The following is a 25,273-nucleotide window of genomic DNA, read 5'->3' on the forward strand; positions in this document are numbered from 1 at the left end:
TAAATAAATTTCATTAATTTTACAGTAATACATTTTTTATTACATTTATTCAGCACCAGAGGATCATCTTGAACTTTCACGCGTTTCACAGCTAAGCTAAGGCTATTGCTAAGTTAAATAACTCGAGGAAATCTTATGTGCCATTGGTAGATAGCGGGCGCACTCCCCTCTTATTGGTTCACTTTGTAACGGGCCTTCTGCAGCTGCATTCACACGTGTCATCTGGCCGCACGGATAGCGCCATCTTCGTGCTTGTCAGTTCGCCGCGAACTGTTGTGTGGATAGTGTCTACGACGTATCCAATTCCAATAATATTATCGCACCGGTTCCAATTACACCGGTACACGCAAATTTAAGGATAAAATATATACATAACTCAAAATAAGTGTCGATTTAATTCATGTTTGTGTAGACCGATTAGGTTTTTATTCAAGTGCATCAGTGAATTCGTCTCGCGATCTACGCGACTGCATTTCTTTGGTGTGTGAGCTCGCTGACGTGTAAAAAGGTGAGTTTTTATGTATCTAGTTTAGTTAGTTTTTGCAATGCTGATTATCGGGTGGATGGCCGGCCGGTGGCCGCCGGCGCGCCGGTAGGGGAGCGACGGCTCCCGCGAATCGATTGTCCCGGCTCCCGGGACGGCTGTAGGTATTAGGTACGTACGGTACTACGGCTGGGACAGAACGCAGAACACCCTCAGCCCTCGCGCCTCCTCTGTCGTGCCTACGCACCCATCTATTTGTCGTTTCGTTTTGTTTGTCGATGATCTTGAACTAGGAGCGAGTGAACGCATTGCGCTGGTTTTTGTTATTATGAATTATTTATAAATATTGTGTGCACCGCACCGTTGACTCGGAACGAAGACTTTGACTTCTTCTGGTCTTTTATTCCAAGGAGTTGGAAGGTCGACGACATCTCCCAAGACTGATCAAGACCAAGGCTGTATTTATATTACTACGTTATTCTTCTTACTGTTTTGTTAATTTACTAATTATTTAGAGCTTTTATTATTTGCTTGAAAGAATTTGCAATCTTATTAGAAATACCATTTCGACTCATAAGATTTCAGTGGTAATGGGTTCAGTTACGGCCTTATTTAATATTTATGTGTCAATTGTATACATTTTGATCAACTCTTCAGTGCCTGTTAAATTCTATTAATAAATCTAATTAAGTACCTGATTAAGAGCACCCTGCGATTTTAAATTTAAATAAGTCAAAATGTGGGTAGATACTATCCTACTTAGAATATCATTACTACTATATTATTATCCATTCTATTTTCCTTTCAGATGTATAAGTATCATTGTAAAAAAAAGGTTTAGTATAAATTTAAATGTGGCGGAAAGAATTTTTAAATACCCAATAAATTACCAATGAATAAAATCGAGCCGTCTACTTCTTGCTGATTCAAATAAATCAATACCTTTTTTTTAATAGATGATAATGGAATTGGTAATCTCCATGACTAACAATTCCTTCTTTCCCCAATCAATTACGTTACATTAGTTTTAGGTAAAGTTAAAGTTTTTTCCGGGACAGCAATGTGTATATGACACCCCTGGTTTCCATCCAGGCATCCACAGGCTACTGTAAGAATCTACGATCAGACTGGCTGTATCCACCTTTGTGGTATAAAAAAAAACATACAGGATCCTGTTTATTTAGTAATAAAAGATTTGAGGAAGTACAAAAGTTGTGAACTAGATCTAAAAGATATCTAGAACTTAATATTAAATTAAAAGGACAATGAAAGAAGAGCGTCCAAAAGTACCTATAGATGCATTTGGGCAATGAAAGATTACACGTGGAAAGATCTATTAGACGTTTGCAATAAACACTGTTAAATTATTAGAATTAATTTAAAGTAATAAAGCTTAAAAGAAAGCTTAAAACCTAATCAAAATTTACTTGGCTCTAATTTGAAAGTTTTTGCAGAATCCATCTCGAGAGTCTCGTGTAAGAAAGAATATTCGCAGCTTTCTCCCGCTGTCTAAACATATTTTAATATTACAAATCTATTTTAATAAAAAAAGTTAGATAAAAATTATTAATCCATTCTCCGACGAGTATACCATGTCGTTTGTGACTATCTTCAAAAGAAATCGTAAAGGAATTCCTCTGAGAATGCATTTAAAGTTTCGAATTTGAACAAAAATTATCAAATCAATATGGAATTTTTTTGTGAAGTGAATAAATGAATGGGCATGGCCCGAGTTTAAAATGTGACCGCTGGTGATTTATAATTGACATTACACTGTGGGAATTCGGTACCTAAAATGGGTCTCTCTGATGAATTGCTGATATTATGTCAAATTACAGATAAATTAGAGAGAGTTATTAAAAGAAATTTACATTAATTTTTAGAGAATACCCTTGGGGCATTATGGGCGAAGAATTTGAAAAATTTCTATTAATTTTTCGACATCGCAATAACCGCATTTTTAAAAAGAGCAAGCACAAAAGAACATGAAAAGGTCGCAGTGTCTCAGGCTTTTCTGCCTGAAAAAAGCCTCTTTTTCACAATAACAACAAACCCCATTTTTATACGTACATTGGGCAAGGCTCCTCGATAGGATCAACTTTGTTTACGTGACATTTTTCGCGCGATGCTTCGTTTCCGAATTATAGGGGCCCAAACATTTCCGGGACTTAAAAAACCTCAATGACTTATTCGAGATAACTCCTAAAAGTATTTATTGATTAGATTAACGTCTTTAAACGTCTCCATTTTGCGGCTTTTAGTAGGAAACTGGAAACACCTATGAGTATTAGGATTGCATCGTCCATTTTGATTCAAGGATCGCAGTTATCACCTAAGTTTCCAAGATCTGCGAATACCTTACTAGCTTATAGTTTATAAGAAATGAAAATTAACGCAATCATTTAGGTAAAGTATAATAATATTAGCCGTGTGGTCTTGGCATAGAATAGGCCACCCCTTTATTTCCCGTGAGTGTCGTAAGAGGCGACTATGGGAGGGCGAGGGATGGGCAGCAGCAGATTCTAGAATAAAATCTTAAATCATTACTACATTACAGGCCATACAAATATATTCGGCTGTTTATTATTTCTAGTGTTTTGACAGATATCGATTCATCGTGAAAGTGGTATTAAACATGAACGAATGCTGTTTTATATGCATAATTAATTTGAGTGAATCTCGTCAGACCACACTGCATGTTACATCTCATTTTTACAACCGTAACTACTTTCGATTTTTAATTATACACAGATCAAGATGTAATATCATATTTGGATAATATTTTAGTATTTATTAGTATTATATTAATATGCATGTTACGTTAATAATTCTATCAAAGAGAATCTGTTCAGAAATACTCTGCCGGTTTTTACCATTTATTTTACCAAACTATACAAGTTAAATGCCCTTTTTTATGCCGTGTGGTCCCGGTATAGAATAAGGCATCCCTTTCTTTTCTGTAGGTATCATGAGAGGTGATTAAGGTAACTTAATGTCAAGTCAAGAAATGGGCAGTGTTCCTCTTAAAATATCATCCAAAACCTAATTGCGGTTGCTAACCCGCTTGCTGAGCATAGCAACTACTGGCAAAACCACCTTATGTGGTAGCTATTCTTAGCAGTGGACAGTTAACGGTTAATATAATGTCGATACAAGTTATGTTAATGTTTAACCTCTCTGTTGACTCCTGTCAATTCCTTCATATCTATATCTAGTCGAAATAGATGAAGAAAAAATAAAGAACTATTTTTACTCAAGCGAACATAGATTTAGGCATTTTTGAATAGTAATTTTTGCATTACCGCTAAATTGGAATGCAATTTCAGCCAAGAAGAACGAGTAAAAAACTGAGCTATTGTTTTCTTCAAAAAATTTCACTACAGTTTAATGACTTTGTGTGAATATAAATGAAATTGGGACTACGATAGGCTCTCTAAGTACGTGATCAATCTATGTCTTAATTCTTAATGGGCTATATTGGAAGGCAAAAGGGAATAGTAACCCTGTCTGCACTATAAGTGTGGCTCCAGTGGGTGATAATAGGTGAAGATGAAAGCAAGCCAGCCGGTCTATCGTGACAAAATCAACTACGATAGTTCCCAGATCAACTGCGTGGAGGTCATCCTGAGAGGGCACAGATTGGACTAATTCTAGAATACGTGAAAGGGAACATTTCTATTGCTTATCGAGTAATTCTGTTTAATAATTAGCAAATAAACTGAATTTAGCTCAAGTTGCCTAATTAGTCATTGAATTGTAAAGTGATTGGCTTGCATTTTTTTCCTGTTTTAAGGTAGTCAGTTAAAGTTATCATCACATAGTTTTTTTTTTTATACAACTTAGAATGGCAAACAAGCTGACGGCCCACCTGATGTAAAGTGGTAACCGTCGCCTATAGACATGAGCAGTACCATGGACATAACAGAGTATACTGTTTCGCCCATGATACCCCCCCATACGTTGCCATTCCTGAGGACTCAGGTGTTATTTCTCTGTACCCAGTAAATTCACGCCATATCCCACCCTTCAAACCGAAACACAGCCATGCAAACACAACTGCTTCACAGTTGAAACACGAATAGGACAGAGGTACCCAAGCAATCGACTTTTGTACAAAGTCTGCCTCTGGTAAAAGTTTGGTCTATTGCTAGTCGTATCATAGGATTTGTCAGTAGAGATGTTAGTTTGGAAGAAGCACTCAATTTAGCCCTTTGAGTGCCGATGAGCGCCATCGCGCTCGTGCGCATTGCAACTAAAAGTGCCACGAGCGTCATAGCGCTCGTGAAGTCAGTCGCTGTTTAGCTTGCTGCAAAAAAATAATATTAAAATTGGATAATTTTTGGAGGAGATACAGTTTTTTTAGAGACAAGCGTAAATGACATCAACACGACAAAGATCTCTTTGGCATTTTTAAGTAGATATGAGTAAAAATCGATGGCAATAAAAGGTTTTTTGTTTTTGATGAAAATGGTATGGTAACCCCGCCTGCGCTAACGGGATACGCTGGCGGAGCACCAGTGAAGGGTGATAGATGAGAATGAAAACAGGCCAGTTAGCCCATCATGATGAATTCACCCGGAATTAATCATGATAGTTTCCAGGGAGAACCGGCACTAAAAGGGTTATGAACAACCATTTCCTTGGTATCAGAATAAATATTTATAATCAATAATTAGAGACCCTTAAAACATTATTATAGCTTCGAAACAACACCAATTTAGTCTGCAATTACTGTAGTAACATATCATGCGATAAATAACAAGCCGGAAGCCAACACCTCTAAGTGGGTAATTGTAGAAGCCCCACAAGATGCATTGAGCGTTGAATCACCTTTCACCTCATTCTTTACACGTAAAGAGAGAGCTTCTATTTCAGACACACCGGTATCTACCATAACAAATAGATCAAAATTAATGAGCGCGATGGAATCTCCGTCTCGTCTCGTCTCGGAGCGATGATCCGATCTCGGTACGGTATGGCGCGGTAATTACGTCTGCACACGCATGCGCCATCTGCCGACAAATTATGTGATACACTTTATTATTTATTAATTTGATTATATCCAGATAAGAGAAATTGTTAAGTATACTGTGCGAACGATGCAAAATGTCTGTAATCTCTATCTATGGTGCATTCTAATCTTTACAAGCATCTTTTGCATCAAAAGAAGTGTATGATGCACTTTTATATGTCAAATGTACTAGTATATCAGACTTCAACACTCGACTTTTGTTTCAAATAAAAGATTAACTTTATTTTCTCAAGTAACATTAGTTATGACCCCACACCAGGCGAAGCCTAACGAAGTCAAAGCAAGAAATTTAACAGTTGTGCCGCATCGAACAGAGTTAATTTAAATAAATAATGGGTATACATCCATTTTAACACTAATTATATAATATATATTTATATTTCTTTTCTTTTATTGATTAGACAGACATGTTACATTGACAAACTTTACATAATAGATTGCCTCGTCTTGACCGTTATGTTGTCTATAATTTTGTGGTTTAGTAAAGTACTTATTTTCCTTTATCTACATTTATATATACGTATATGGAAAACTCATGACGATTCCTTCACAGATGTGTTTTTTTTTATATCTAAAAGAATAGGTTGATGGCTAACAAGCTTTATCAGTAGTAGTATACGTATAAAGTTTTAGCTCTATGACTTATTTGTAATTTAAAAGAAAGAAAATCTTTTATTTTTTTATTAATTTTATGCAACTTAGAATTACAAACAAGCTGACGGCCCACCTGATGAAAGATGGTAACCGTCGCCTATAGACATGAGCAGTACCATGGACATAACAGAGTATACGCTTTCGCCCATGATACCCCCCATGCGTTACCATTCCTGAGGACTGGGTGTTATTCCTCTGTACCCTGTAAATTCACTGCCATATCCCACCCATCAAACTGAAACACAGTCATGCAAACACGACTGCTTCACGGTAGAAACACGAATGGGACAGAGGTGCCCAAGCAAACGACTTTTGTACAAAGTCTCCCTCTGGTATCTGGTATAAATCTGCTTAAATAGAATTCAACATTCAATAAGTAAGAGTATATGAAGCTAATGAGCAGTACACGTCACATGTTCAGCCTATTGTGTTCAAGTACAAATGAAGGCTGCGCCTGCGCACCTATCAAATGTCCGATGTTTGTTCGCACATCACCGCATATTGAGTGTTGATTTGTATATAGAGTCGTTCTATATTATAAATCTATAGAATGACAAAAAACTTTGTGCAAAAGTCGATTGCTTGGGTACCTCTGTCCCATTCGTGTTTCTACCGTGAAGCAGTTGTGTTTGCATGGCTGGCATAAGCTCCTTTAGTTGCCTTTTACGACACCCTCGAGAAAGGGGTGGTTTATTCTATACTGGGACTTACATGGCTTAGAAGTTGCTGGTAAATACTAAATTTCTACCACCGTACGGTTCGCCATCGACTGGGAGTTCCTCCTCATATCCTACAGCCTCAATGGTCGCGTACTGCGCGGTTTCAGAGATGTTTCCTCCCACGAACACTCAGGTTGTGGAATGAGCTCCCTGCCGAGGTTTTCCCAAGAGACTACAGCATGGGGTTCTTCAAAAGGGGGGTAAAGAGGTTTCTTCAGGGTCGGCAACGCGCGCGTAATACCTCTAGTATTGCAGGTGTTCATAAGCTACGGTAACCACTTACCATGAGGTGGGCCGTATGCTTGTTTACCACCTCAGTGGTATAAAAAAAAGTGTCTTGGATTCGTCTCAACAAAATTATCTATGTAAAAATATACTAAACGCCAATGACTTAATAAGAATTCGATAACACCAGAATATGGAAAAGTACCGATATACTCACGAAACTGACTTTCCATCGAGTGGCGCCGTGTGGCATTAAGACGTTAGCGTGATGAGGCAAACAAAACTGTCAACGGTACATGTGGCCTATAGAATATCACTTCAGAATATAATTAACTGTTCTCTATATTTAATTATTCCGTAACGCTACTATCGGAACGTAGCAGGCTCTATCGCTATTTGCCAGTTATATCGCTGCTCATGATACATTGGGAGATACGTTATTTTTTATAGAAGGTGCAATGTATTAGTAACTCCGCCTACACTATCGGTATACGCTAGTGGTGCCCGAGTGAGGGATGATAGGTGAGAATGAAAGCAGGTTTACCAGAGGGAGACTTTGTACAAAAGTCTCTTCCCTTCAAACCGAAACATAGCCATGCAAACACAACTGCTTCACGGTTGAAACACCAATGGGACAGAGGTAGCCAAGCAATCGACTTTTGTACAAAGTCTCCCTCTGGTTCCTCTTTTCAACACTGGCGTTACATGTATCGACATGAATTGCATAAAAGATGACCAGATACCGAGTAAGTTGGGTTACTGTTGAAGTAATTAAAATTGAAATAGATCGATACAGGAATTGTAATATTCACATGACAAATACTAGGGTCATAATGCATATTAGTATAACAGCAATGCAAACTGTCGTATCATTTAATACAAAATTGTCATTGGTTGTAATTTGATATCTGTCAAAGCAGCAAGTCTCCTAAGAACCCTACCAGCTGGCAGTGATCTCAAAGAATGTTTTTATCTTTAACTATTTAAATATATATTCCGGGGGGAATGGGATTGTTAGTAATGGAGACTGAGAATCCCATTGCTAGCAATATACCCAACCAGGTCGATCTCCTCGCGGTTCTCCCTGGAAACTATCATGGTTAATTCCTGATGAATTCATCATGATGGACTAACTGACCTGTTTTCATTCTCACCTATCACCCTTCACTGGTGCTCCGCCAGCGTATCCCGTTAGCGTAGGCGGGGTTACCACACCATTTTCATCCATAAATATATATATAACATATATATTAGAATAGAATAGATAATATATATATTAGAAACCTTTATTTATATAGGTATAGAAATAAGGAAAGATTAAAGAAATATATGATTATTTTAAGTTAATTTAAGTGTACATATATGAAGTTAATTTAAATATAAATTTTAAATCTGATGTAGTGAATATTGATACGACTGATGTAGGGATTGGTAATCGAATATCTATAATTGTTGTTACTTTACAACCTTGTCTCTATTATTTAGAAAGTTAATAGCTCTGCTTATTTTAATGAGAGTTTATTATGTTTTAATTATTAATTATTTTCGCGTGAGAGTTCTAGAATTTTCGTTTACAGATTACCGCTTTACTTTTATAAGGCCGTAATTATTTAATATGATTTATTAACTCGACTTTAATATTAATCATCTAATCTACTCGCACCTCTGCTCTGTTTATGTAAAATCTGTTAATTACTTTAATAAAAACTTAACTTTCTGGTCCGTTGACCTCCATAATTCATATTTCGGTAGCCGTCGCTTGAATTATAATAAGTGCTATAAAATGCATGGTTTACGAGGTATTTTGTAGTGGGTACCTTTTCTAATTTATGAAGTGTTTATTGAAACCTTGTTTGGAAGCGAAATCGCTCTCTCACTTATTTAATAACTGATCGGAAATAGATGTAGATTATAAGCTTGAGTATGATAATACGTACCGATCCAATGTATATATATATATATATATATATATATATATATATATATATATATATATATATATATATATATATATATATATATATATATTTTTTTTTAATGAATGATAATGGAATAGTAACCCTGCGCTAACGGTATACGCTGGCGGGGTACCAGTGAGGGGTGAAAAGTGAGAATGAAAAAGCAGGTCAGTTAGCCTATCGTGATGAATACATCTAGAATTCAGCACGACGGTTTCCAGGGGGAACCACGTGGAGGTCGACCTGACAATCAATTCCCCCCCATATATATATATAAGTTTTCTCTGATAGTGACACCACATTGGGTACATTTTTCGCAATTTTGGGTAAAAATCTTTCTATAAAAATTTTCTTTAGCACAAATTATATTTTAATTCAATAACTACTGGTTTAACTTATGTGTAAATAGATCGAAAAGGCTCGACTTCTTTATTATATATAAAAACTTAAACGCTGTTTAGATACACAATGTTTTAAACATTTTTTGGTATTCAGGCCAATACGATCTTACCTACACTAACTATGCACATTTCAAATTAACTTTGTCTAAACATTTATTACTTTAAACTCATTCGATTCTTTAACAAACAAAGACAAACTTTCTTTTGTTTAAACAAACAGATGTTAGACATTATTTTGTAGTAAGACATCTTAACATGTGTTTTTTTAATGGGTGATAATGGAGAGGTAGCCCCACCCGCGCTATCGTTATGCACTAGCGGGGCACCAGTGAAGGATGATAGATAAGGATGAAGCAGGTCAGTTAGCCCATCGTGACGAATTCAACAAGAATTGTTTACGATGGTTTCCAGGGGGAACCACGTGGAGGTTCACCTAATAGTGCAATAAGCTAGCAATAGGACTGTCAAACTCCATTGCTAACAACCCCTTTCCCCCCGCTACTTAAGGGTTGTACTTGGGGGCCAGTAGTTGCCACGCTTGGCAGGCGAGTTAGCAACCGCAGTTAGGCCTTAACTAATATTATTACTGAGCTATAAAAAAAATTTAATCCAACGAGTTATAAATTTTATTCATTCTTATTTTTATAGAAAAAATACCAACATTGTTTACAAAATAAAAAACGTGGAGGTCGACCTAATAGCGCATATTGCTAGCAATGGGGCTGTCAAACTCCATTGCTAACAATCTCTTAACATAAATTGATCACCAGTTTATCAAAAGTTCAACTTATTTGTGGTAGACATGGCCATTAATGTCATTGTATCGAAATATCGTCGACATATTATCTACACTAATATTATAAAGAGGAAAGATTTGTATTTTGGTGTGTATGTATGTTTGTAATGAATAAACTCAAAAACTACTTTGCCGATTTCAAAAATTCTTTCACCATTAGAATGCTACATTCACCCTGAGTAACATAGGCTAGAAAAGATTTTAGATTTCTAGCAATAAATTAGAGATATTTATTGCTAGAAAAGATTAAGGATCCTTACTAAAACTTTAGTTACGTAACTCAAGGTGTAAAAAATGCTATAAAATGTCTTTCGTCGTGTGCGCTGCGAAAACTATTGGTGATAGAACAAAAGCATGTTCTACAATATTGAAGAAAATATCAATTACTACAAAAAACTTCGCGACACTATACGTTAAATATTGTAAAAATGTCCACCCGTGCGAAGCCGGGACGGGCCTCTAGTACGTATAAATAAATGGAGGGTCGCTCGCGGTTATTAAGTTGCTTATTATCATTTTGAAGAGGCTTTCGTGTATATTATGCGCCTTATCAGATCTAGATTAGCGGATTTGTGGACGCTAAAATTAATATGTACTAGAGATTAGCTAATGAACGCAATAAACCTATGTTATACTGGCTATATAGCTTCCCCAGATACAGGCTCGACCCATATGGGGACCGTTGTTAGGCAATTTTGTAATTTACTGTTTTAAAATAAAGATTTTTTTTTTTAATTTCTAGAAAATTCACATCTCCCCTCTTAAGGAGAGGAGATGGCAAACTAACCCCCGGCAGAAGCACAGTCGGCCGGGGTTCAGGGCCCCAGCGAGAGGAACCGGGGTACAATGCGGGTAGTTATTATTATCACTATATTCCGCGGCTCCGTTCACGTCCTTAAAGGAATTATTTGGACTGATACCTGCTGCTGATGTTCACCACCGTACAACTCGACGCAAACTAGTGTTCCATCCCAACTACCTGGATGAGTGGCGGTCTTCCACCATGCGTTATTCAAGGCACTTTCTTCCACGCACAACCACTCTGTAGAATCAACTTCTTGCAGTAGTATTTCCGAACCGATACGACATCATAACCTTCAAGAAAAGAGCATATTCCTTTTTAAAAGGCCGGCAGCATACCTGCGATGCCTTTGGCGTTGTGGGTGGTTAAGGGCGGCGGTAGTCACATACCATCTGGTGAGCCGCTGCTCGTTTGCCCACTGTGTTTATAGAAAATAACGTGAATTAAAAAATTAAAGATTTGTATATGCTGAATTACGATATAACCTACCCTTGTACCAATAATACCTTGTACCATAATATAATGGCCTAAAAAGCCTTTTTTTATGCAACTTAAAATGGCAAACTAGCTGACGGCCCACCTGATGGAAAGTGGTAACCGTCGGCTATAGATATGAGCAACACCATGGACATAACAGAGTGTACTGTTTCGCCCATGATACTCCCCATGCGTTGCTATTCCTGAGGACTCAGGTATTATTCCCCTGTACCCTGTAAATTCACTGCCATATACCACCTTTCAAACCGAAACAGCCATGCAAACAACTGCATCACGGCAGAAACACGAGTGGGACAGAGATGCTCAAGCAAACGACTTTTGTACAAAGTCTCCTGAGTCTCCAAAGTGTACTTAATAATTTAAGATCGTGTCTAAAAAAACCGACTGCAATACTGACAAAACCATTTTTTGATTTAAAACTAAATTACTAAGCACATTTTGATAAAATTTCTGTAGGACCAATTTGTGAGATAAAAAAAATATCCAAATCAGTTCATAACTGACTGAGTTATTATGAGGTAACAAATAGATAGATAGATAATTTATTTACATTACTTACAGCACACAAATCACAATACAAACATACACATACAGCAAAACAGATAAAAGAATGAAAAACCACAAAAAATGCAACAAAAAAAAAAGCAAAATATATATAACAACAATTTCTTTTTTTTAATATAAAAATATAATAAATATAAAAAAGAGAACCTATTTATTTTTGAAGACTGTTGAAATGTACCTAATCTTAGAATCATTCTATGGGCACGAATGAGAAAAAAGTGTGTGGCGACATGCGAGCGAGATACGTACTCGGCACACAACACACACATCCGGCCATTGTTGTCGGTGCGGTGGTCCGGTTGTAGGCACAGCTAGCTACCTTTATCTCGCTGACTCATCACAGATCGTGCGTTATAGAAAATAGTAGCACAGTGTCATTATTTTATGTTATTTTTTTTTAAACCTTCTTTGCATGATTTTTTTTATCGCTAAAATAAATCAAAATGACATAATTCGTGTTCAAAATTAAAGGAAAATTGGTAAAAAAAAGTAAATTTGACAGCTATGTTTTTTTTCTGCAATGGACATTAAAAAGGTATCCAGACACGATCAATTAAAAGTGATTTTGTTCTATTATATAATTTTTGGGCGTTTAATGTTATGATGGAAATTTTCACCATTATGCAAAGAAAGATTAATGGATGATAATGGCATGGTAACCCCCCACCAGTGAGGGATGATAGGTGAGAATGAAAAGGTAGGTCAGTTAGCCCATCGTAATGAATACACTTGTAATTCAGCACGATGTTTTCCAGGGGGGACCACGGGGAGGTCGACCTGATAGGGTTTATTGTTAGCAATAGGACTAGTAGTCCGCATTACTAACAATCCCTCTCCTTCATTTTATGTTATTAACACTTACAATTATGTACTATTCCTTGACATCTAAATAGTAATTCATCAAATATCAAATCAACTTAAATTTTAACCGACTTTTTAAAGAAAGTATTCAAATCGGTTGTATTATTTTTTATGTTTGTCACCTCATAGCTCCGTCACCTGTAAATCTTATTTAGTTGTATATTTTTAATTTGAAAGCACATACTAACTTTGTGCCATAGATATTTCATATTTTTTTTTTTTATTTACTTAATACAAAAAAGCACAGCTCTTTTAAAAAATAACTTAGAGGTCTTTTATAAATACAGCCAATAATGGATTTTAATTATATAAAGGAAAATTATAATTCTAAAGCAAGATAGGAAAGTTGAGTGGGTGTATGTAAGTAATGTAAGTGTGTGTATGAAAGAAACTATAATAGTTCATAAAGTCTGGTTGATATATATACATTCATGTATATACATATAAATTCAATAAAATCGGTTCAGTCGTTTAGTTTTTAAATCAAACTACTTAATTGTGTTTTACCAGTTGAAATCGATATTTTCTCGAGTAAATATCCTAGTAATGGAATTCAGAATTTCAGATTCCATTTCTACTTTTACTTTTTTTTTATTATTCTGAACAGTGTCACAAACACAATTCAGTTTTATCCGCAGGATATAAGAGGCAATAAGGTAATACAGCATAACACACTAGTTACTTTAGTGGGAAAGGGATTGTTAGCAATGGAGTTTGACAGCCCCATTGCTAGCAATATGCCTTATCAGGTCGACCTCCACGTGGTTCCCCCTGGAAACCATCGTGAACAATTCTTGTTGAATCCGTCGCGATGGGCTAACTGACCTACTTCATGCTCACCTATCATTCTTCACTGGTGCCCCGCCGGTGTATACCGATAGCGCGGGTGGGGTTACCATTCCATTATCATCCATAAAAAATAAAAAAATAAAAAACACACTAGTTACTTATAAACAAGTAAAGTTTGTTTAACAAGAAAGAAACATCTATTTCTAGCGTCACAAAATCAGTTATTTTTATTCAAAAATGATTTACGGACTGTCAAGGTTTTTACCAAGAGACTACAGCATGGGGTTCTTTATGAATGGATGGAAGATATAATATAATTGAATCTAGAATGTAGAATATTGTATGCATATATATATATATATATATATATATATATATATATATATATATATATATATATATATATATATATATTTATTATACAACTTAGAATGGCAAACAAGCTGACGGCCCACCTGATGGAAAGTGATAATCGTCGCCTATAGACATGAGCAGTATCATGGACATAACAGAGTATACTGTTTCACGCATGATACCCCCCATGCGTTGCCATTCCTGAGGACCCAGGTGTTATTCCTCTGTACCCAGTAAATTCACGCCATATCCCACCCTTCAAACCGAAACACAGCCATGCAAACACAACTGCTTCACGGTTGAAACACGAATGGGACAGAGGTAGCCAAGCAATCGACTTTTTTTGTAACTGAGTAAAAAATAATGACATGCCTGTATAAATTTCCAATAATAACTTGAACTTCAATGTGGCTTTAGTAATATAATTTGTAATTAATAGTTGATTGTTAATAATACATATAAAAATGTCGCATGCCAAGCTGGCTGAATGTTGAGGCTACACAAAATGTATAACATTACCTAAAATTACCACATTTATCGCAATACATTTCATTTCATTTCAAAAAGAGATAAAAAGGTTCATTTAGGGTAAGCAACGCGCACGGTAACCGCTTACCGTCAGGTGGGCCGAAGGCTTGTTTGCTGCCTTAGTAGTAAAACAACCTACAATTTGGCTGCAAATCATTACCTATTCGGTTCCAATCTCATAGAGTATGTACAAACAGTAGCGCAAAGCCATAAACATTAGTAAATGAATGACGCATCTGTATTTACACAAGTGTTAGCCAGTGTACAATGCGTGCATTATGTGTACGATCGTTGAATAGCAAGCAAGCTGTCTGGACGGCGGCGCGGCTGCGACGCGACACCGCGCTGTCACACCGCCACCATATCGACCGTCCATTTCTGTATATTTACGCTGTTCTAAGTAAGAATGAGCGATATTGCCATTATATGTGTTCGCATGGCTGTGTTTCGGTTTGAAGGGTGGGATATGGCAATGAATTTACAGGGTACAGTGGAATAACACCTGAGGAATGGCAATGCATGGGGGTATCATGGTCAAATTAGTATACTCCGTTATGTCCATGATACTGCTCATGTCTATAGGCGATGGTTACCACTTTCCGTCAGGTGGGCCGTTAACTTGTGTATATATATATATATATATATATATATATATATATATATATATATATATATATATATATATATATATATATATATGTACTAAAATTGTATTCGGCCCAATAACAGATATATTAAATATTTTGTTATGGATGATTATAGAATAGTAACACCGGTGCGGTGTTACCATCCCATCGCTATCAGTATACGCTACCACTATGAAAAGATAGATTGACAAAACGTGGACCTTTTAACCAGATTTTTTAAGAATGTATTTACTATTGTCATTTAACATTATCTCAAGTTCGCAGTTCGCAGTAACAAAGTCAATCGCCTCGTGGACGACCAGATTGTGGCACTTCTAATTTTAGAACTGCACATTGCAGTCTCAGACGGTCACCATTTTTTAAATACCATACATATCGACATACTATATATTTATATATTCTTTATTACACAATAAAACTTTGTACAAGTGGTGAGCTTAATGCCGTATGGCATTCAATACTTTTTTACCATTCTATACCTTTCTGTTTTTACCTAATGGTTAGGACACCAGCTAACCATTGGGTAAACACAGAAAGCGTATGAAGGGCAGAGGTGGTGAAAAATATGTGACATAATTATAGTAACAGGGGGAGAAGGGATTGTTAGTAATGCGGATTATCAGTTCCATTGTTAATAATATACCCTAACAGGTCGACCTCCCCGTGGTCTCCCCTGGAAACCATCGTGCTGAATTCCAAGTGTATTCATCACGATGGGCTAATTGACCTGCCTTTTCATCCTCACCTATCATCTATCAGCTGCCCTGCCAGCGTATACCGTTAACGCAGGCGGGGTTAACATGCCATTATCATACATTAAAAAAAAATATAGTAACATACTGAAATAATTATACATAACTAATACACATATATGTCCATGGTACTGCTCATGTCTATAAGCGACGGTTACCACTTTCCATCAGGTGGGCCGTCAGCTTGTTTGCCATTCTAAGTTGCATAAAAAAATCTTACTGGACCTTTATTGTTGACGGTACTCTGCGCACGCGCATTGTGATGCGATAAGCGTACTGCGCGGGATGCAACAACGGATATGTTGATGCACCTCATGGAAGCATGCTCATGCTGTTTTAAATTTCAAAGGAGATCTTACGATTAAGCATCTTACGATAAGCAAAATAGAAGGATGAGTGATCAATTCTCTGAACGAGCGCCCCTCAAGCCATCTCAAGCCATCTATAACAAACTGATGACAAAATGTATGGGGTAAATTGTAAATCATATCAAGAGAATCAGTTTGAAGGATGGGATATGGCAGTGAATTTACAAGATACAGAGGAATAACACCTTGGTCTTCAGGAATGGCAACGCATGGATGAAACAGTACACTGTTAATCCACAGTACTGTTCATGTCTATAGGCGACGGTTACCCCTTTCCATCAGGTGGGCCGTCAGCTTGTTTGCAATTTTAGGTTGCATAAAAAAAACAAGTAACTAGATTTCTCCACATTCGAGGGTAAAGTTCATTTAATGTATTTCCAATTGTATTACATACATTTATATTTTATTTTTAACCAATTTCAAGAGATCCCATAAAGTTGAAACTGCCCATCTGCAGTACCACACTGCATCAACAAAACTGTGATAGAATGACGATTAAAATATATAATAAAATACCAAAATCAACGAGGGAACTACCAGTAAGTCACTTTAAATTACGGTTAAAAAAAATGGTTACTGGAATACAATTTTTATTAAAATAAAATAATTAAATATATGTATGTAAATGTATAAATAATTCAGTTGTATTGTATACCATTTGTTATATTTTGGACTTGTTATGTATTTGTTTAGTTCCACTGCCATTAGTATGTGTGCGACTGCCAATATTTATGGATTGACTCCTTTGTTTTTTATACCACTGTGGTGGCAAACAAGCATACGGCCCACCTGATGGTAAGCGGTCACCGTAGCCTATTAGACTATCAATATATGTAAGCCACTAAAAAGTAATTAGCATGTGCTGAAATAAAATTTACATGCCTTTAGATAAGTCGAAATGTATAGCTCATTATTATTTGAGACCATTTGTACCAAATTTCGAGCAATTTTGTTTTATTTTGATTTTTGTACTCAACGTATAGTTGGCTTTATTGGGACAATACGGATGCAAGGATATATCCTTATCTAAATGTAAAGATAGGTTCCATAAAAACTTTATCAAAATCAGTCCAGTAAAATAATTTTTAAATGAGAATAACTGGAAATTACTGATGAAATCTGTTCTTTTTTTGTAAAATAAAATCTATTTGATATCTCACTTCGTCACCGCCCTCAGGTATAATGTGGCACATTGTATAACAAATTAGCACCCGAACGCTATTTCTTTTAACGGTGTTTGTCTTACGAGCATGGTGTTTAGTTCTAATGGTGCATTAACCTCTGCCATGCACTCTAATAATAAAATGATCCCGCGTGTGTGTTCAATTTGTCACACCTGCCTGATATCTTAAATTATATAGATAGAGTGTCTCCATACAAATATTTCGAGAAAAGCGGGTCAACTTTTTCATACAATTTTACGTGATAAATAGTTACGAGTGATTCCTTTATAACTTCTATTTTTTTTATACAACTTAGAATGGCAAACAAGCTGACGGCCCACCTGATGGAAAGTGGTAACCGTCGCCTATACATATGGGCAGTACCATGGACATAACAGAATATACTGTTTCGCCCATGATAACCCCCATGCGCTGCCATTCCTGAGGACTCAGATGTTATTCCTCTGTACCCAGTAAATTCACGCCATATCCCACCCTTCAAACCGAAACACAGCCACGCAAACACAACTGCTTCACGGTTGAAACACGAATGGGACAGGATTTATTTTATCTTATAAATTCTACGTCTTTTTAATGCGCAAAAAACTCATTTTATTTATTAAATAATTAAATATAGATACGTCAAGATACACTGTGTGCGTAAGTATATAGAACACTAATAAAAAAACGAGTCAGCTAATTTGACAATTAGCTGACAAAAAGTTGACCCGTTTTAGAGGTTCGATGCTCCATCTATATAAAATAAACCGGTTTTTTTTCTATAAATTTTATTAATATATTCATGTAATAATATCAAGATTGAATTCGCCGTTATATTTGTTTACATATTGTTTATGATATGTGTACATACTACCGACCCGCCCCGTTTTCGCACGGGTGCAATGTAAAAACAGTGTGGTGTCCGTGTCGAGTCCTTATCTTACTAATAAAATTATAACAAGACGGTGTCTGTACATACGATTTACTTAAGAAAAAGTAGTATACGAAGTTTTAATAAGACTGATAGAACAATATTTTTTGTTAGAAAGAAAGGTGGGATATGGCGTGAATTTACAGGGTACAAAGGAATAACACCTGAGTCCTCAGGAATGGCAGCGCATGGGGGGTATCATGGGCGAAACAGTATGTGCGACGGGGCGGATATAGGCGACGGTTACCACTTTCCATCAAGTGGGCCGTCAGCTTGTTTGCCATTTTAAGTCGTATAAAAAAAAAATACATTATTTGAAAATAGTCTATTTTATTAATTTTCCCAATCCTGAAATCTACGTGTACAAATAGTAAAAAATATATTAAATTTTGGTACTTTGAACATTTCAATTGCGTGACGGAAGAGCACAATATTACAATAACACGCCACGTAACATAGAAAGCTGATCCCATACATATTCAGCACGTTTCTAATGTTATAAATGACAAGATACTTCTCACGATTTATTGATGTTGCGTTTGTACTGTCAGCAATATGAAGGGACCAGGGGTGGGGGGGGGAAGTGTTAGTAATGAAGGCCCGATTGCTAGCAATATACCCAACCAGGTCGACCTCCACGTGGTCCCTCCTGGAAACCATCGTGTTGAATTCCAAGCGTATTTTTTTTAATGCATGATTAATGGCATGGTAACCCCGCCTGCGCTATCGGTATACGCTGGCGGGGCACCAGTGAGGGATGATAGGTGAGAATGAAGCAGGTCAGTTAGCCTACCGTGACGAATCTAACAATAAATCAATCAGGATGGATTCCAGGGGGAATCACGAGGAGGTCGACCTGATATAGTAAATTATTAGCAATGGGGCTACTTATCCCCATTACTGACAATCCCTTCTATCCCCAATTAGACTATTATGAACCATGTCGGTCCACCTCTTCAAATGATGTACGTACCGACGAACAATATATAATTTTTATTTATGTAAATAAACGTTCCATATAAAGAATGGCGCCGGCGACAAATAAATTCTGTCGCGTTATTTTTGTCACTTTCGCCGTGAGCGTGCAGTGCAGTTTTAAATGCAAACCTCTTTAGACAGTTTAAAATTATCTTGTCTCCTTTTATTTTAACTAATATTAAATTGTGATTGTGAGTTTGTTTGTTACTACTTGGCACCTAACCTAACTTATTATTATAGGGGACGGGGGAAGGAACTGTTAGTAATGCAGACTACCAGTCCCATTGTTAGCAATATACTCTGTCAGGTCGACCTCCACGTGGTCTCCCCTGGAAACCACTACTACTACGATTACCAGAGGGAGACTTTGTACAAAAGTCGATTGCTTGGGTCCTCTGTTCCATTCGTGTTTCAATCATGAAGCAGTCGTGTTTGCATGGCTGTGTTTCGGTTTGAAGGGTGGGATATGGCGTGAATTCACTGGGTACAGAGGAATAACACCTGAGTCCTCAGGAATGGCAACGCATGGGTGGTATTATGGGCGAAACAGTATACTCTATTATATTCATGGTACTGCTCATGTCTATAGGCGACGGTTACCACTTTCCATCAGGTGGGCCGTCAACTTGTTTGCCATTCTATGTTGTATAAAAAAAAAACCATCGTGCTGAATTCCTCTCGATGGGCTAACTGACCTGGTTTTTAATTTTCACCCATCATCTCACTGGTGTCCCGCCAGCGTATACCGTTAACGCAGGCGGGCTGACCATTCCATTGTCATCCATTAAAAAAAACACAGGAGCTATCTTGAAACTGTTGCGCTGGCTGTCGATATATTAAGAATGACATTATTAAGTCGTGGTCCCGGAATTAGATCCTCGTTCAGACCACTTTAGGAAATGGGCTATTCTGATTTCACATTTGATCTTTGTTATGTTTTACAAACTATTTCATTATATTGTCAATTCAATATACGGACATAGACATGAGTCGAGTGTTGTCTGCTATAAAAATAGCAAGCACACGCAGGTTGCGACGCCTGCGATAGTCATATATGGGGCGGGGCGTACGCATACAGATGTGGGGTAGATGCGCGCGCGCCGCACCGCGGCCGTCGCGCGACGCAGTGTCAAGGTCACGTCGCGAGCACATAAAGTGCGTTCACTTTTTTATTATTATCCCCTCGCTTCGATTCAGGCGAGATGCACTCGTGCAGCTGCGTTCGTATGTTTTTATTTTGTACATAGATTTATGTGCGCCGTCTTTATTTGTAACTGTATTATTATTGTTCGCTGGTGTGCATTGGATGTAGGGATAATTACGCTGTATTTTAATTCAATTTTAATTTGGATCAATGAATTGATGAATTCGTTTCATGAAAGTTTCTAATTTCTATTAAAAATATTAATGGAATCCATTTTGAAATAACCTACACATTAATCTATATAACATGTAGACTGTCACAACAGAAGTTTAAAAATATTTCTTTAATTTATTGTGTGATATATAAGTTTGGTAAATAAATGTCTTAAAATCGGGGGGGGGGGGAGGGATTGTTAGAAATTGGGAGGTTAGTCCCCATTGCTATCAATATACCCTATCAGGTCGACCTCCTCGCGGTTCTCCCTGGAAACTATCATGGTTAATTCCTGATGAATTCATCATGATGGGCTAACTGGCCTGTTTTCATTCTCATCTATCACCCTTCACTGGTGCTCCGCCAGCGTATCCCGTTAGCGCAGGCGGGGTTACCATACCATTTTCACCCATAAAAAAAATAATCAAAATCGGTTCAGTAATTTAATTTTTAGATCAAAATAATTGGTTTTGATACAATTAAACTCGTTTTTTTTTGTGGGACACAATTTTTAATTGTTGTGACAATTATCTGCTGACCTACACCAACAAGTACATTGTTAACGAGAAAAGTGGGACGTAATGTAGTTCGTCGGAGTCTCGAGGCGGGACAGGAATAAATGCACCAGCTGGAATGTAGATAAAGTGGACTCCGCGTTCATGTGAGAAAGCGACAGGAATGCAGTTAATGGATGCGCAAAATTAGAGCGCATTATGCTGTTATTTTTAGCATTGTTTATTTTATCATCTGTACAATTTACTTTGATATTTGATATATAAATTACATTTAGTATACCATGTTCACCAGAGAGAGACTTTGTACAAAAGTCGATTGCTTGGGCACCTCTGTCCCATTCGTGTTTCAACCGTGAAGCAGTTGTGTTTACATGGCTGTGTTTCGGTTTGAAGGGTGGGATATGGCGTGAATTTACATAGTACAGAGGAATAACACCCGAATCCTCAGGAATGGCAACGCATGGGGGGTATCATGGGCGAAACAGTATACTCTGTTATGTCCATATGAAAATGAACATATCATAACCATGTAATTTATTTATTTTATTACATACATAATGTATATTTTATTACATACATAAAATAGATCATAACCTTAAAGAACTTAAGTAGTGGTAACATTTGTGATTTATTTATCTATAGGATTACCAACATAAGATACAGCTAAACATTCTAGTACAATACACTGGCAGACTAGATCTAACTGTTCTTACATTTATAGGCGACCACAGCGTGCCTTCAAGATTGATTCAAGATTAATTTATAAACATTAAAATAGAATTAAATATAATTCAATTCGACATGCTGTGATACAAAAATATGTAGTTACATTAGTATTACATGTAGTAGATCATTCACATTATACATCAAGTCCATTTTATACCATTAATCGTCATCACATTATAATTTTAACATTATTTATTGTAATTATTAAATTCGGCTGTGATTCGGCTAGGTTGTAATCCATATTATTCATTGTAATTGCCGCATCCATTTTCTGTCCCACTGATACAATGCTTCCGAGGCGTTTAGTTGAACCGAATTAATTCGTCGACACAAATGCGACGTCCATCCAAATTAGTTATCACAGCTGAACACTGATGCGTTTAGTTTTTAACTGCACTTTAAACTGTTTTTATTTTGTGTGTCGACCCTCTCTGTTTGTTGTTTTAGAGTTTTATTTTCTCTAACATTAGTTTAATTTGAAATTCGTTTAGTATAATGTTCCTTTTTTTAATTTAAACTTGTTTTTATTTAAATTTATAGTTATAAAATCGATTATCCTAACTACCACTACAAATGAGTAACAACCAAAATTTCCAAGTTGATAAAGAAGAATTTTGGAACTGTATGTTTTTTTATTATATTTTTAACGTAAGTGAAAAGATTTTTAAAAATTTCAACCTAAAGACGAAACACGTCTACATGTGCTAAGCCGCGACAAGTGGCTAGTGTTTTGATATATTATTTTCGATTTCTGGATACGTAAGATCTTAGTTTTTGTATTGCTGTTTGATGTCCAACTTGCATTTAAACAATGCAACATCGATAGAATCTAAGCTAAGCTATATTTCGGTTTGAGATAGTTATTTTTACACAAGTTAGAATGGCAAACAAGCTGACGGCCCACCTGATGGAAAGTGGTAACCGTCGCCTATAGACATGAGTACCGTGGACATAACAGAGTATACTGTTTCGCCCATGATACCCCCCATGCGTTGTACTAGTATTACTACCATTCGGGCGATGGAGTCGCCCTCTGGTGTCTTCTCTTTCTGTTACAGATAGTAATATTTTGACTACTGTGGTTGAAAATGCCTCTGATGTAGCAAGGCGACCGCATCTTATAAATTAGCTGCGATGACCCTCTTCTAGTGAGACAAATCGTATGTTTAATTACCGTTTTCCAAAATACTCCAAGTCTCAATAAAACACTATAAGAAACATGCGCACTTAAGTGTTGACTGTACGACTCTAGACAACAGCGTTGTCCGCAGCTGCGATATGTCATACAGCTGTCAAGTTTTTGTGTGGGCGAGCTCACTGCTCGGTACTGGTGTGCAGTGAGCCGTGACGTGAGCGAGCGACTCCTGCGAGTCGTGAGCCAGTCGGCTGTCACGCGTCGCCGACTCCTAAACTACATATACAGCTCTGTTGACTGAGCCCAACATGATTTAATTAAAAAAAAACGCAACAATTCAAAAACAGCGAAATCTTTCGACAGTGACCAAGAAATTGGGAAGGAAGGAATCATTAATAATTAACTTTAACAGCTGTATTGTTAGTAATATATTCTATCAGGTCGATCTTCACGCGATCCCCCCCCCCTTACCCTCCTTTTATTTTTTTACTAAGTTAAATGCATCATACAGACCCACACGGCTTAAAGAACCGTGTGGGTACTTTTGAACTCCTACCCGCTGACGACATATATGTACAGCTCAAATGGAAAGTGTTATGAAGACCGTTTGTACTCTACCCTCACATTAACATGAGCCCAATAAAGGTACTCTCCATTTAGGCGCACAGCCTCTTAGTTCTCATCCTTTCTGGTAAGTTTCGGATAGACGCGGTTCCCCCTGAAAGCCATCGTAGTTTGTAATTCTTATTAAATTCATTATGATCCTCCAACTGACCTGCTTTCATCCTCACCTATCATCTCTTACTATTGCCCCGCCTACGTGTTTTGTCATCAATGAAACTGAATCACGAAAGGTAAAATTTACTTCCAATTTTACCTTCTGGTTCACAGATTTCTCTTTTCTGATGGAATCCAAACCTATATAGTTTATTAAAACACATACTTTTAACATGATTAACATTATGTCGGTGTTATTCTATGCTATTGTACCAATCTGTAAGTGTGTTTTCAGGTAAAAAAAAGATTTTTCCAATTCGGTTTAGGTAACAAACATAAAAAAGAAAAATTACAACGAATTGAAACCTTTTTAAAGAAAAAAAGTTGATTGAGAAAAAACCAAAAAAGTTATTCGGCGTTAGAAAAGATGCCTTTAGCCCTAAATTTTCTAGTACAACATGCATTATTAGACTCTTCATCAGACTGAATGATGATTAACTCCCATCAATCCCCATCATCCATCGTTTAACTTCCAATTGGCTTCCTCTTTGTAATGAGACTCCCTAATATAAACATATAAATTATCCGTTTTAGTTTTAGCGGTGTGGTCCTGTAATCATGAACCGAACTGGGCCGTTGAACCTAACGGTTGGCGGTTGTTCGCGTGCAAATAGAGGGGAGGGGGGCGGGGGGGACGAGGGATACTCGACCTCGTGGAACACGCAATTTCAAGCCAATCTGACACGTAAATTCGACCTTAGGGTCAATAGTATAAATATCTTTGTTTTTTGCCAATTGTGAATGAACTCGGCAAGAAGAGACTGTCTATACATATAATAAAACTGTAGAGGTCGAATGTCTGCACATAGAAATAAAAAAAAACGCTAATAACCCAGTCAGGGGGATGTTAGAAGTAAAGTAGAATACATCCAGATTTTTTTTCAAATTTTTTGTTTCTCTGTCTAATTTTTACGGGCTAATCTCCGAAACTGTCAACATTTTAGATACTTTTAATCGCGGAAAATTAAAGAGTTCCCTTGGGATTGTTAAAAAACTATAGTAACTTATACAGTTTAGTATACAACCTACTTAGGTAATTTTGACCTGAGGCAAAGAGTGAGAACGACACGACATTTGCTAATTTCGGTCCAGTATTCTCGGACATTATAAATAGGTAGGTACATACATCGATACATACTAAACAGGAATAACAAATACCACGCGGACTTTACTGGGTACAGAGGAACAACACCTGAGTCCTCAGGAATGGCAACGCATGGGGGGTATCATGGGCGAAACAGTATGTGTGTGTACTCTGT

The 25,273-nt window shown here is 36.9% G+C and overlaps 1 protein-coding gene across 1 annotated transcript in view; it reads left to right on the top strand.

The window, feature by feature from the left end:
• The first annotated feature begins 235 nt into the window (after positions 1-235).
• LOC113509468 (protein singed) overlaps positions 236-25,273 on the top strand; it is an 89,784-nt gene continuing 64,746 nt past the window's right edge. Inside the window, exon 1 of the mRNA XM_052903338.1 lies at positions 236-508. The gene's annotated coding sequence lies outside the window, so the exon portion shown is untranslated. The remainder of the gene's footprint in view (positions 509-25,273) is intronic.

The sequence above is a fragment of the Galleria mellonella genome, unplaced genomic scaffold, assembly GCF_026898425.1.
Source record: "Galleria mellonella isolate WM207_F2 unplaced genomic scaffold, CSIRO_AGI_GalMel_v1 utg139, whole genome shotgun sequence".
Classification (NCBI taxonomy): Eukaryota; Metazoa; Arthropoda; class Insecta; order Lepidoptera; family Pyralidae; genus Galleria; species Galleria mellonella.